This window comes from Ammospiza nelsoni, chromosome 2, assembly GCF_027579445.1.
Source record: "Ammospiza nelsoni isolate bAmmNel1 chromosome 2, bAmmNel1.pri, whole genome shotgun sequence".
NCBI lineage: Eukaryota > Metazoa > Chordata > Aves > Passeriformes > Passerellidae > Ammospiza > Ammospiza nelsoni.
In genome coordinates, this window is record NC_080634.1 from 76,989,378 (window position 1) to 77,002,107 (window position 12,730).

Sequence of the window (12,730 nt, forward strand, 5' to 3'; positions counted from 1 at the left end):
GAGGTGCAGGGACACTTCTAGGATGCCTCAAAACTGATTAGCTGAAGTTAAAGCTGTGTCTTCTGCTCAGCAGCTGACATGACCTCTGACAATAAACAGCTTAGCCTAATATCAGAAATAGAGGTTTCTTCATTTTTTACTAAAACCCAGAGTCTGATAAAACGGGTTCTTTATCCTGCTGTAATCTGTGAATAGCAGGGTTCATTTCTTCAGATTTCCCACTATATCAGCTTTATACCAGCCACCTTCATGAGCCATACTATCCTGCTGCTCAACTTCTTGAGAAAAGCTGTCATTTTTTTTGTAAAAGGGTTTTTCACTGATTTTGACTCAAAATGGTTCACTGATGTCTCTCTAATTCCCAAGTTATTTCAGACCTACAGTTGCCTTTTAGGGAAATAACCTGTTGTTCCTTTGATTTCTTTGGGATCTTTCTTGCCTACCCTTTCCAGGAACAAGCTAGAACAAGCAAGTAAAGGTTCAAGGGATGGACTTGTGTTTCCTACTTCATCCTGTGTCATTTAATTTGAAAAGTTTTAGACTTGGATTTTCAGCAGTACGTTATCATTGGCCCAGACTTATAAATCTCTCAGCACATTCATGTTTTCAAAATGACAGTTTTTACAGTGCAGAATAGTATATATTTCACTGAATTTTAAATGGGTGAAGAGCCCTCCACTTAGTATTTTTGCTTAATGAAAATTCCATATTGATCCAAAATATAGTACTTTAATTTGATATTCCTGAAAACTGCATGGCTTCCTTCTCCCCATCCTTCATTCAATGTAAGGAATTTCTAAAACTTCTATGGAAAGAATTCCTAAAATTTCATTTGTAATGATATTTGTTGCCAGTGTGTTTGTTTGAAGATCATGTGTTTACTAAGGCTACATTAAAATCATCTGATATAGAAGCATTTCCCAGCTTCAAAACCCACATACTTCATTTTTGACTCCAACTGCACCAGACCTAGACATCTCTTTCACCTAATTTCTGTTATAGTTGACCAGTCCTTTCTTTCTTTGATCACTAATTTGGTCAAATAAGACTATAATGCAATATGATCCCTTGAAAAATGGTTATCTAGTCAGTATATTTCATATTTTCCCATTTATTAGGTATCAAGACTTAACTCTGGCATGTAATAAATATAGTATTTCAGCTTTAAGAGGTAGAGGATGGGAATTTCATTGAAATGGGCTCATTAATATTTATTTTATCTTCAGAGTGACTCATGAACCGTTTCAGGTTTTGATAAGCAATTAATGCATCAGTGACTCTAACAGACAGGGAAAGGATGATTATGAGCAAGCAAATAATGGTTTGCTTAGGCATGCAGCAGTCTGCCATTTTAAAAGAGAATTTCATTACTTTTTGTGAGTTTTAAAGAAGTGAACAGAGAAAAAAAAATTTAATGTTTGGAAGTTTCATATATAATTATGCAAGTGTTAATGTGAGAATCTAGAGTATCCTGCCTGATGATACATGTAGCTGTGCAGTCTTTTTATTCATTCATTGCTGTTTGTGTAAATAACCATATTTAAAGGATTCTTTTAACACTTTGCAGGAGTATTTAAATCTGATGTATATTCATGCTCTAAGCTCTGTGTGGTGTGGAAAGAACACTAATGCCTATATAGCATGGCTTCCTTTTACAAAACTCTTTTTTTTCTAGTAATTTACAGCTTGTTCCATTTTCTGCTTGGGTCAGCAGAGCAGTGCCAACTCTGTGTCCATCTGGAATTTATCTTTCACTTTCTTGTTACTGTTTCAAAATTGCCTTTAATTCTGCCTCCCACAGCTCTGCTGACTGACAAATATAAGTGCAGCATCTGTTCATCATCCCGATACCTGTGCATTATTTGATGCTATTCTGCAGAATTTAGTGGAGGTGTGTGGGCTGTGCAACTATTCATGTGTTTCTGTATTTTCACACCTACATATTGTCATATATTTAATACCACTTCTGTTCCTGAAGTCTATATATCTCCATATATTGCTCAGTGCATAGTGCACCCTATGCTTTTTAGCTGGAACAGAAATTTTTTAGCAAACATCTGTGTGAATGCTCGTGCAGATACAGTGTAATAGGAGTTTAAGAGAGCTGTACCATACAAAACAAGAACAGTGGCATTATTAGGATAATCTGAGGAAGAGGTTATGTGGTTCTTACACTCTGGATTACAGCTAAAAGTGCCCATTGTTACAGAGCACCTTGCAGACTCATCCTGTGTTTCTTTTGTGCTCAGCCTGAGTTGCCACATGCTGGTCTCCGAGCTTGTGTACAGCCAAAGAAATCCTGTGGAGGGCACTGTACAGCCTGATGAATGCACAAGAACTTTATACCACATTTAAGTCTTACGCACATGTCAAAAACCCCAAACCAAAATACCACAACAAACCAAAAACCAAGCTAACAGAAAATGCATGGAAATTTTTTTACAAGTTATAATAAATTGTTTCATGCCACCCCCATTCTGTTATTGAAACCACTGTCAATGTTAAGACAGAAGGACAAAGAGGTATTTCAGCAAGATCTACAAAGTTTTGGTGTGGATGGAGCCTACTATCCCCAGCACAGGAGCATTTTCCCACTCCCTTTATGTATGGGTTAATGTCACTACCCCAGGCCATGAAAGACACACTCCAGTGTCATTTACAGTGTGATTCGACAGCAGTTTAATCCAGTGTCACCCTGATTGCCCAAGTCCTGCTTTGGCACCATGCTCAGCTCTCTGTTCCCCCCCTTTGTCTCCATGCCTGCTGCCCTGGCAGCTGAAAGCCAGGCTGGCGGAGGGAGTGTCTGTGCCCTTAGCTAGAGTTCCGTTTTGCTGTTTGAAGACTTGTGCTGCCACGCATTGAGTAACCCGCAAGGGAGAGGTTCATTGCAGTGGAACAAACAGAGGACCTGAGAGAAGGGGAAGTGGGTCTGAGGTCAGGCAAAAGATGAAGGAAAAGGGGAAAGGAAAAGGAGAAAAGAGAAAGCTAAAATTCACAGGGCTTTATAGTTGAATTTTCCCTGCAAAATTTGCATATGAGTTTTGTTCTTGATTCCCAAAAGATCAATGGTGTCTGAGTTTAATATTGAATAAAAAGAGATGAAAAAGAATATTGATTAGTTGTTCATTGGCTATTCTGAGCACTGACGATTTTGGGATCTGAAGGAAAATGAAGTATGTGACCATGATACTAAAAGATACATATGCATATAAAAATGTGGGAATCAGAAACACAATAAAAAGATCACAAAAATTCTGGCATTTCCTTATTTTGAAAGTGAGGAATCTGTGCTACAGGTTTGGTAAAATTCTTGTATGTATTTTTTATATGTAATATAAGCCTACATAAATTCAGAATGGGATTTTCAAAAATGCTGTGTCTTCACTATGTTCTAAGAAATTTTCAAACAGTTGTAGACAACAAAAATATCAATATATCTAAATATTGTGGAAGCTCTCAAGTCTGTTCTTCTCAGTCTAATCCTGAAAGAATATTTATGTGTCTTCTAAAAAATAGGCATAATTATCTTCTATTAAGAGAGACTTTTGTCTTGTTATTTTTTAATCAGCTGTCTGATATTGGAAAGAAAGCAAGGTCTTCCTTGGGGCATAGAATGCTAGCAGAAGGAAGAATTTAATAGACTTTATTTTGAGCCTTATTTTTCTTCCTATTATTTTTCCTGGAATTGACTAGCTATAAACAGCCAGAATTGCTATAATAAAGTGATATCTTTAAAGAGAGTAAAAAGGATGAGACAGAGAAATACAGGTTAGTCAGCCTTACCTCCATCCCAGGAAAGGTGATGGAGTAACTAATCCTAGAAACTATATTCCAAACAAATGGAGAAAAAGTTGATTGGGAGTAATGGTTAACCTACTTGTCATCCTTAATAGGACAGCCAGATTGACAGGATATGGATAGGACATTGGATGATGTCTACAAATTTACCAAAGCCTTTGAGACTGTCTCCTACAACATCCTTAAGTATAAACTGTCAAAATGCACAGTGAAGAAGACTGAAAAATGGATGGGTGGCTGGGCCCAAAGGATTGTCACCAGTAGCCCAGCTGGAGGCAAATCATTAGTGCTCTGACCCCCAGGGGTTGATACTGGGGCAGATACTCTTTAATGTCTTCATTAATGGATGGGGTGATGGAACAGTTTACCCTCGGCAAGTTTGCAGACAGAACAAAACTGGGAGGAGCAGCTGATACACCAAATGGTTGTGCCATTCAAAGGAACAGATTAAAGAATTGACCTGAGGGGAATCTGATAAAGTCCAACAAAAGGAAAAGTCTTGTACCTGGGGAGGAATAATCCCACGCATCAACAGCTGCTCGAGGCTGACTGACTGGGAAGCAGCTTTGGAAGAAAGGCATGAGGCTCCTGGAGGACACCAAGCTGAACATGAGAAATGCACCTGTACAGTAAAGAACGCTACCAGCCTCCTGTGTTTCATTAGGAAAAGTGCTGCCAGCAGTTTGAGGGAGGTGATCCATCCCTTCTCAACACTGCTGAGACCCCGTCTGAAGTGCTCTGTCCAGTTCTGGGCTGCCCAGTATGAGAAAGTTACGGAGTGACTGAAGTGAGGCCAGCCACAAAGATGAATATGAGACTGAAGCATCTTCCATACATGGAGAGGCTGATATATATATATATATATATAGAGGTATTCTGTATATGGGGCTGCTGAGCCTGGAGACGAAGAGGCTCAGGAGGAATCTTATCAGTGTGTATAAATAAGCAGCTAGGTAATGTTTCAAGATCATCAGCCCTTGTTCTTGTGGGTGACTTCAACCTACCAGACATCTGCTGGGAACTTAATACAGCAATAAAGAGGCAGTCCAGAAAATTATTAGAATGTATGGAGGACAACTTTTTGTTGCAGCTGGTGGGTGAACCCCCCAGGGGAGGGACTATGTTAGATCTGCTGTTTGCAAACAGAGATGGGCTGGTGGGAGATGTGGTGGTTGGAGGTCGCTTGGGGCAGAGTGACCACGAAATAATAGAGTTCTCAATATTTGGTGAAGTCAGGAAGAGCACCAGTAAAACTCTTGCATTGGACTTCTGTAGGGCAGACTTTGGCCTGTTTAGGAGACTTATTCAGAGCGTCCCTTGGGAAGCAGTCCTAAAAAACAAAGGAGTTCAGGAAGGGTGGGCATACCTCAAAACAGAGATCTTGAGGGCGCAGGAACAGACCATCCCTGTGTGCCGAAATGAGATTTTGGAGGAACTTAAGAATAAAAAGAGTATGTATCAGCGTTGGAAGAAGGGTCAGGTCTTTAAGGAAGTATTCAAGAAGGCAGCTAGAGCATGCAGAAAAAAAATTAGGGAGGCCAAAGCTCAGTTTGAACTTAGAATGGCAACTTCTGTAAAGGATAATAAAAAATGTTTTTACAAATACATTAATGGTAGAAGGAAAGGTAAGACCAACCTTTGTTCTTTATTGGACAAAGGAGGGAACTTAGTATCTGAAGATGAGGAAAAGACAGAAGTGCTTAATGCCTATTTTGCATCAGTTTTTAGTGGGAAGATGACTCGCCCTCAAGACACCTGCCTGCCTGGGCTGGTTGATGGTGTCAGGAAGCAGAATGGTTCCCCCATTATCCAAGAGGAGGCAGTCATAGAACTTCTGAAATGCTTGGATATTCATAAATCTATGGGACCAGACGGGATCCACCCCAGGGTAATGAGAGAGCTGGCAAACGAGCTTGCAAAGCCACTCTCCATCATTTACCAGCAGTCATGGCTCACTGGTGAGGTTCCGGATGACTGGAAGCTGGCCAATGTGATACCCATTCACAAAAAAGGTGCAAAGGAAGATCCTGGTAATTATAGACCAGTCAGCCTGACCTCAGTACCTGGCAAAATAATGGAACAGTTTATATTAAGCGCCATCACGCAAAATTTACAAGATGGCCAGGGTATCAGACCCAGCCAGCATGGATTTAGGAGGGGTAGGTCATGTTTGACCAACCTGGTCACCTTTTATGACCAGGTAACCCAGCTAGTGGATGCAGGGAAGGCTGTAGATGTTGTTTACTTGGATTTCAGCAAGGCCTTTGACACTGTCTCCCACAGCATACTCCTAGACAAGCTGGCAGCCCGTGGCTTGGACAGGAGCACTCTTTGCTGCGTTCAGAACTGGCTGCATGGCCGGGCCCAGAGAGTGATGGTGAATGGTGCTGCATCCAGCTGGCGACCAGTCACCAGTGGTGTCCCTCAGGGGTCTGTGTTGGGGCCAGTTCTGTTCAATATTTTTATTGACGACATGGATGAGGGTTTAGAGTCCTTTATTAGCAAATTTGCAGATGACGCTAAGCTGGGAACGTGTGTTGATCTGTTAGAGGGACGTAGGGCTTTGCAGAGGGACTTGGAACGGTTGGATGGATGGGCAGAATCTAACGGGATGAAGTTCAATAAGTCCAAGTGCTGAGTCCTGCACTTTGGCCACAATAACCCCCTGCAACGATACAAGCTAGGAATGGTGTGGCTGGACAGTGCTCAGGTGGAAAGGGACCTGGGGGTGCTGGTTGACAGTCGGCTGAACACGAGCCAGCAGTGTGCCCAGGTGGCCAAGAGGGCCAATGGCATCCTGGCCAGTATCAGGAACGGTGTGGCCAGCAGGAGCAGGGAGGTCATTCTTCCCCTGTACTCGGCACTGGTGAGGCCTCACCTGGAGTATTGCGTCCAGTTCTGGGCCCCTCACTTTAGGAGGGACGTTGAGATGCTTGAGCGTGTCCAGAGGAGAGCAACGAGGTTGGTGAGGGGCTTGGAACACAAGCCGTATGAAGAACGACTGAGGGAGCTGGGGTTGTTCAGCCTGGAGAAAAGGAGACTCAGGGGTGACCTTATCACTCTCTTCAACTTCCTGAAGGGTGGCTGTGGTGAGCTGGGGGTCGGTCTCTTTCTCCGGGCAACAACAGACAGAACAAGAGGACACAGTCTCAAGCTGCACCAAGGGAGATACAGACTAGAATTAAGGAGGAAGTATTTTACAGAAAGAGTGGTCAAATACTGGAATCATCTACCAAGGGAGATGGTAGAGTCACCATCCCTCGAAGAGTTTAAAAAAAGACTGGATGTGGCACTTGCTGCCATGATCTAGTTGAGGTGTTAGAACATGGGTTGGACTCGATGATCTTAAAGGTCTCTTCCAACCTAGAATTTCTGTGAAATACATAGTATAAGCCCCTGAAAAGGAAAAAGCCAAACTATTTTCACCCTTGCTCACTGGCTGGACAATAGGCAGTGGGCAGCCATCATAACCCATGAAATCACAATGGAATGGGTTGTCCAGAGAGGTTTTGGAGTTTCCATCTTAGTAAATATTCATAACCCAACTAGATATGAACCTGGACAACCAGCTGTATCTGATCCTGATTGAATAGGGATGTTAGACTATACGACCTCAAAAAATCCCTCCTAAATAAATCTGATTCTGTGAAATGGTTTTGAAGGTGGGTGCATTGGGGGAATATTCTTACTGAAGAGCCAACCATCTTTCACTCAGTAGCTGTGGTGGGATAGGACCAGCACGAAGGATCATGGACAGGGCAGGAACATGTCCTGTTCATGGTGTTGCTATAGTGCACTGGCTTCATCTTGTGGCTGGTGAGCATTGCCATGCAAGCATGTTGCTAAAACCAAATCCTCACAAGTCTGTATGCACTGTCTATTTATTTCAAAGATCTTTGGTCAAAGCAAAAGAATGAATTGCTCTTAATACAGTCCCTAAGTGTGGATAGAATTCCCCACAACAGGATGATAAAATTTGAGACTATTGGAGCGATAGCCTGAAGGTTCTCAAAGGAAATGGTCGCCAAGCTACCATTCAGCTGTAGTACTTTGGTTCTCAAGAGAAGTGGAGGTATTGGTGCTAAGCTATGGAGGAAAAATGTGCTTTGATTTAGAGCTTGGACAGATACTACCTAAATTTGACATTGTGGGAAAATTAATTATATTGTTCCTGTCACGAAATCAACCTAATATGGACTTAGCCTTGTACTCCTTTAACTTTCAGTGAGTGTGTGTTCCCATTACCAATTTGTAAAAGACAACTCCCAGGTGAGCCACTTGCCATAAATTTCTTTCATACTTAAAAAAAAGACCAAAAAACCCCAACCCTTGTCATTTTCAGCAAATCAGATTTTGGAATAAAATTGTGGAATTCTGCCTGATGCTTTTGGCACATGACTGTGCCATCATAACTTTGCTGAATGTAAATTACTTGATACATTGATGACTTTAAATTACTTCACAAGGTCAGTAGAAACTGATTTGTGAAAACTGCTGAAAAGTAATTGGATTTAAAGTCTAATACAATTGTGTTTGAAAAGAAGATTCCTGCTTCAGCTAACACAGAATTAAGACCATCACCTTCCCTTTCTCTCCATTCAGATATGCATCCAGCCATAGTTGTGAAAAACTGTACTGCTTGTATGATACAATATATTTTTATATATATGTCATTTCTTAAATGTAACGTGAAGTAAGCCTATTGCACTTGTGACCTCGATCAAATTCAGACTCTTCTAGTGGTGTATTTCACTTCTCCATTGTTTCATCATGGAAAAGCTCCTTGCATCTATCAAAAAGTTTTCTTCTGAAGCTAAGCTGGGTTTTGTTCATCAGAAAAGAGAATGGAGAACTTTGAAAACAAAGTGAAAATCACCAAATGAAGTGTTTATGGCTTGTTTCTACCTAATGAAAAGTTGTTATCATTAAACAGTAGACTTTATTCCTACCTGAACATACTTAGAAATTGGACAGCCCTTCCCATCTTTTTTTTTTTTTGATCCATCCATTCTATATATTTCAGCAGCTTGCATTTACTGAGGTCATGGAGTATTACTGTTCTTTCTGGCATTTATACCACACACTATGTATTACTACAAGTCCCTATGCTGTTTTTTTTTTGTCACTGAAATCAGTGTTTATCCAATAATAAGAAGATACCTGCTACAACATCTAACATAAAAATTGTGGCAATCACAACTCAGAGCATTTTGTGTGTTGAAATGGCAGTTCTATGCCTAATGTTGCTTCATAATCCTCAGAACTGGTGTCCTTTTACAGTGCAGTTGTTCTACTTTTTTCTGATGTGTAGTAACAGGCCTTGAAATCATGCACAGAATATTGGCAGAGGCAATAATACATGCATAGTTAAGTGCACATTGTGGAAAAATGGGTGTTAGGGTTATCTGCTCCTTCGATATATCCAGGCATTGTACTGGAAAGACAAATTGGAAAGACAAAATATGTACACATTGCTGGATGTACACTTGTTGTCTTTTATTTTAAGGGTTGTGATACACTGGGAGATGTGTGGCAAACACTGGAAGCACTTGTTTTCATCAAGAAATTTAAAACATAATAGCAGAACATGAAACCATGAAACCACAAAACCACAACTGTCTAAACAAAATCAGTTGCTATGTTCCTTAGCTTCTCAGAATTTAAATATATGGTGTCTCAGCTTTTGGTCCCACTTTCAAGGTACATCCTTTTCTATACCTCTTCTTTTTTTCTAATTTTCATTTTTTTAATGGAAATGACAGGGGACATATTTCTCACCTTCAGTGAGAAGACGTTCAAATACAGTGTCAAGTTCATGTCTCACACTTTTGTGAAAAGTGCTTTTTGAAAATTCATTTGTTGAATTGCCCAGATTCCTCCCCTTTCTCTCCCACGGTGAAGTTACTTGTATGGGCTTTGGGAGCACTGACAACAATCCCCAGTCTCTGAGCCCCCTGCAGTACCTGGGGGACTGAGGGGTAGCAGAAGAGCTGGAAGTGAAGGAACGAGATTTACCTTGAGATGAAGGAGAGAGGAGATAGGAAGAGGGTGTTTCTAGTCTGAACTTTGTTTTCCACCATTGTAATATCTTTTTAATTTGCAGTATATTAATTAGTCTTCCCCAAACTGAGGCTGTTTTGGCCATGACATTAACTGGTGAGTGGTCTCCTTGTCTTGATCTCAAGCCACAAGCTTTTTCTCCTTATTTCTCTCCCCTTGTTCTTTAGAGGAGAGGGAGTGAGAGAGCAGCAAGGTGAGCCTTCGCTCTTAGCAAAGTCCAACCCAGTTATCAACACACATGCATGGCTTTGGCAAGCAATGCTAAGTGGTGCAGGTTTACATGAGATTTGTTCAATCTAGACTGCCAAGTAAATAATGTAGGAGTAGATCATGGCATGCATTATGCATTTGGATTTAATGTGTTTTAAATGAACCTGCTTCACAATTTGAAACTACTTGAAACTTGTTAAATTGTTCAATTTTGCTGCATTTTTTTAAAAAAGATTTAGATCTGGTATGTCAGGAATGTGTAGGATCTTTAAAAAAGGACCTTTCCTTTTTTATCTTTTTTAGTAACAAGATTACTAAAATTTGGGCAAAATGCACAGATCTGAAATGGCTTTTCACTTTCTATGCACTGGTCAGAGGGCACTCAGAGGTCTGAAAAACGAAGAGTAAGCGGTCTGGGCTGCCATCATGGTCTGGGTTTAGGTGATATGATAGATATCTAACTGCTTTGGCACAATGGCAGGTTTGCCTCAATGTGCTACTGGGCACTTGGACTGAAGGTGAGAAAGATTCTCTCAGAGACTGAAAGTACTGCAATCTGATTCTTCATATTTGCAAAAAGAGAAGGAAGGAGATTTTTCACTCCTTCTCCAAAGCTGAGTAGAAGGCATGAGCAAGTGTAAAGAAGAGCACTAACAATCCTTTCTGTACGCTGTGTATGTGTTTTTTCTCTGCTCTTTGTTTTTCATTGTGAAACAGAGGAACTTCATAGAGATGTACTGAGCTGGCCAGACTTCTGGTATCTCAGTTGGCCTTTAAATTGCTACCAATTCTTTGTAAGGGAAAAACCTTATTCAGGGCAAATCCAAGGATTTTGAAGCAAATGAGCTTTCTGGACTATTTTGGTCCCTGAAATGATATCAACATGTATGAATAAGTGACTGTCTTGTACATTACAAAAGATCTTCAAGGAAAACTGTTTTTCCCAGGTACAAAGAAGAGAGTGAGGAGGCATTGAGGTACAGATATAGCAAGCAGAAGCATTGATCTTGTAAGCTGCAATTTGGAATGGAGAAGAAACGTGTAGATTCTCTGAGATACTAACTAGATAGGGGTTTTTTCCTCTTTTTTTTCTGATGTTTTTTGATTCTTGTTATCATGAAAAGGTGACCCTCCAGTTAGAGAAAGAGTTATTGACAATGTCTAATGCTAAATGAAATAATGTATTGTGACTGCTAATTTAAGTGAACACGATTTTTATTAGCTTACATACTTTTGTTATGTAATTTTGCTAACAAAACTGCTCTGCTCTTCACAATTTTGGAATGTAAATAGCATGTAAATAGCAGCCTGCAATAAAGTGTAAACATGTTGTGCAGATATGCTGATGCAGCCAGCTTGCTTTGCTTTCACTAATTCTTTATGTGTTATAAATTGAAATGTATTTTTTGTTTTAAGTGAGTTATGTGCCTGATAAAGGTTATAGACACCCAGTTCTGCTTTCATTGACAGTCACACTTCTACTGAATTTCTTTTGGTTTACACAGGTGACCCTGGATAATTTTTGACCTAGATTTAAAGAACAATTCTGCCTGTGTCCTACAAGACAGCCCTCTGTGTGAGAGCTGTATTTGCTGGGCACACAGAAATATGGAGAAATAAAGTATATTTGAACCACAAGAAAGCACAAATAAATCAGTCAAACTACACCCAGACAGCTGATCTTTGGAAAGGGCTACTGCTGGTTTTATGTAATTGTTTTTGGGAGGAGAACCACAGAGTGTTTTCACTGAGCATAAATGGAACACCTTGGCATCCACTGAAGCAGACTTGGATCGGGAGAGCTGGCAGCCTTTCAGAAGAAGCAGTTTTTGTTGAACTGCCTTTGAAGAGTTTGAACTGGCAGTGCTGTGTTCTGGCTACAGGGTAACTTGGCTGAGAACATTTGGATTTCCCCTGACATTAAGTCATTTAAAGTAAAAAAAAGAAAAAATAATTTCCTTCCCTTCCAGCTCCATTCAGGAGGAGAAACTATTTTTACTGCCAGACTTGCTGAGTGTTAGTCCCTCATGAATGGAGCAACAGAATTAAAACCATTTACAATTTTAGTGATTCAAGACCAGAAGACTCAAATTAAAAGTACATTAAGTGGATCATATTTAATGGGCTCTTGGATTTCATTTTGCAATCCCCAACATGCAAAATTATGAAGGAAAGCAGAGATAATTAAACATTGATAAGATATGAGAACAGAGCTCTCAAGAACTTGGACAGGATAACTGATTTTGATAAATGTAGTAGTAGGAGGAGAATATGCATCTCAGTCATGTGAAAGTTGGGAACTGTGACTCCTAGAATCCAACAGCTTGAACAGCAGTCTTTTACAAAATCATATGAAAAAAATCTGATTATAAAAAGCTGGTTAGCAAAGTCTTTGCATTTTTGTCTCTTTGCTTGGTCTTGACTGAAGATTTTGTAGACTCACAGAATGGTTTGCATTGCAAGGAACTTTAAAGATCATCTAGTTCCACCCCCCTGCCATGGACAGGGACTCTTTCCACCAGACCAGATGTTCAAGGTCCAATCCAGCCTGGCCTTGAATACTTCCAGGCATGGGGCATTTCCCCATGGCAGTGGTGCTGCATGGTGCCAAACCAAGTGGAATTATTAGTTCAGTACCTCCAAGTTGTACTTCAATTTATAT

General features: G+C 40.3%; 1 protein-coding gene across 3 annotated transcripts in view; it reads left to right on the plus strand.

Annotated features, from left to right (window-relative positions):
• GPC5 (glypican 5) overlaps positions 1-12,730 on the plus strand; it is a 597,183-nt gene that overhangs the window by 92,367 nt on the left and 492,086 nt on the right. The gene's annotated exons all lie outside the window — the stretch shown is intronic.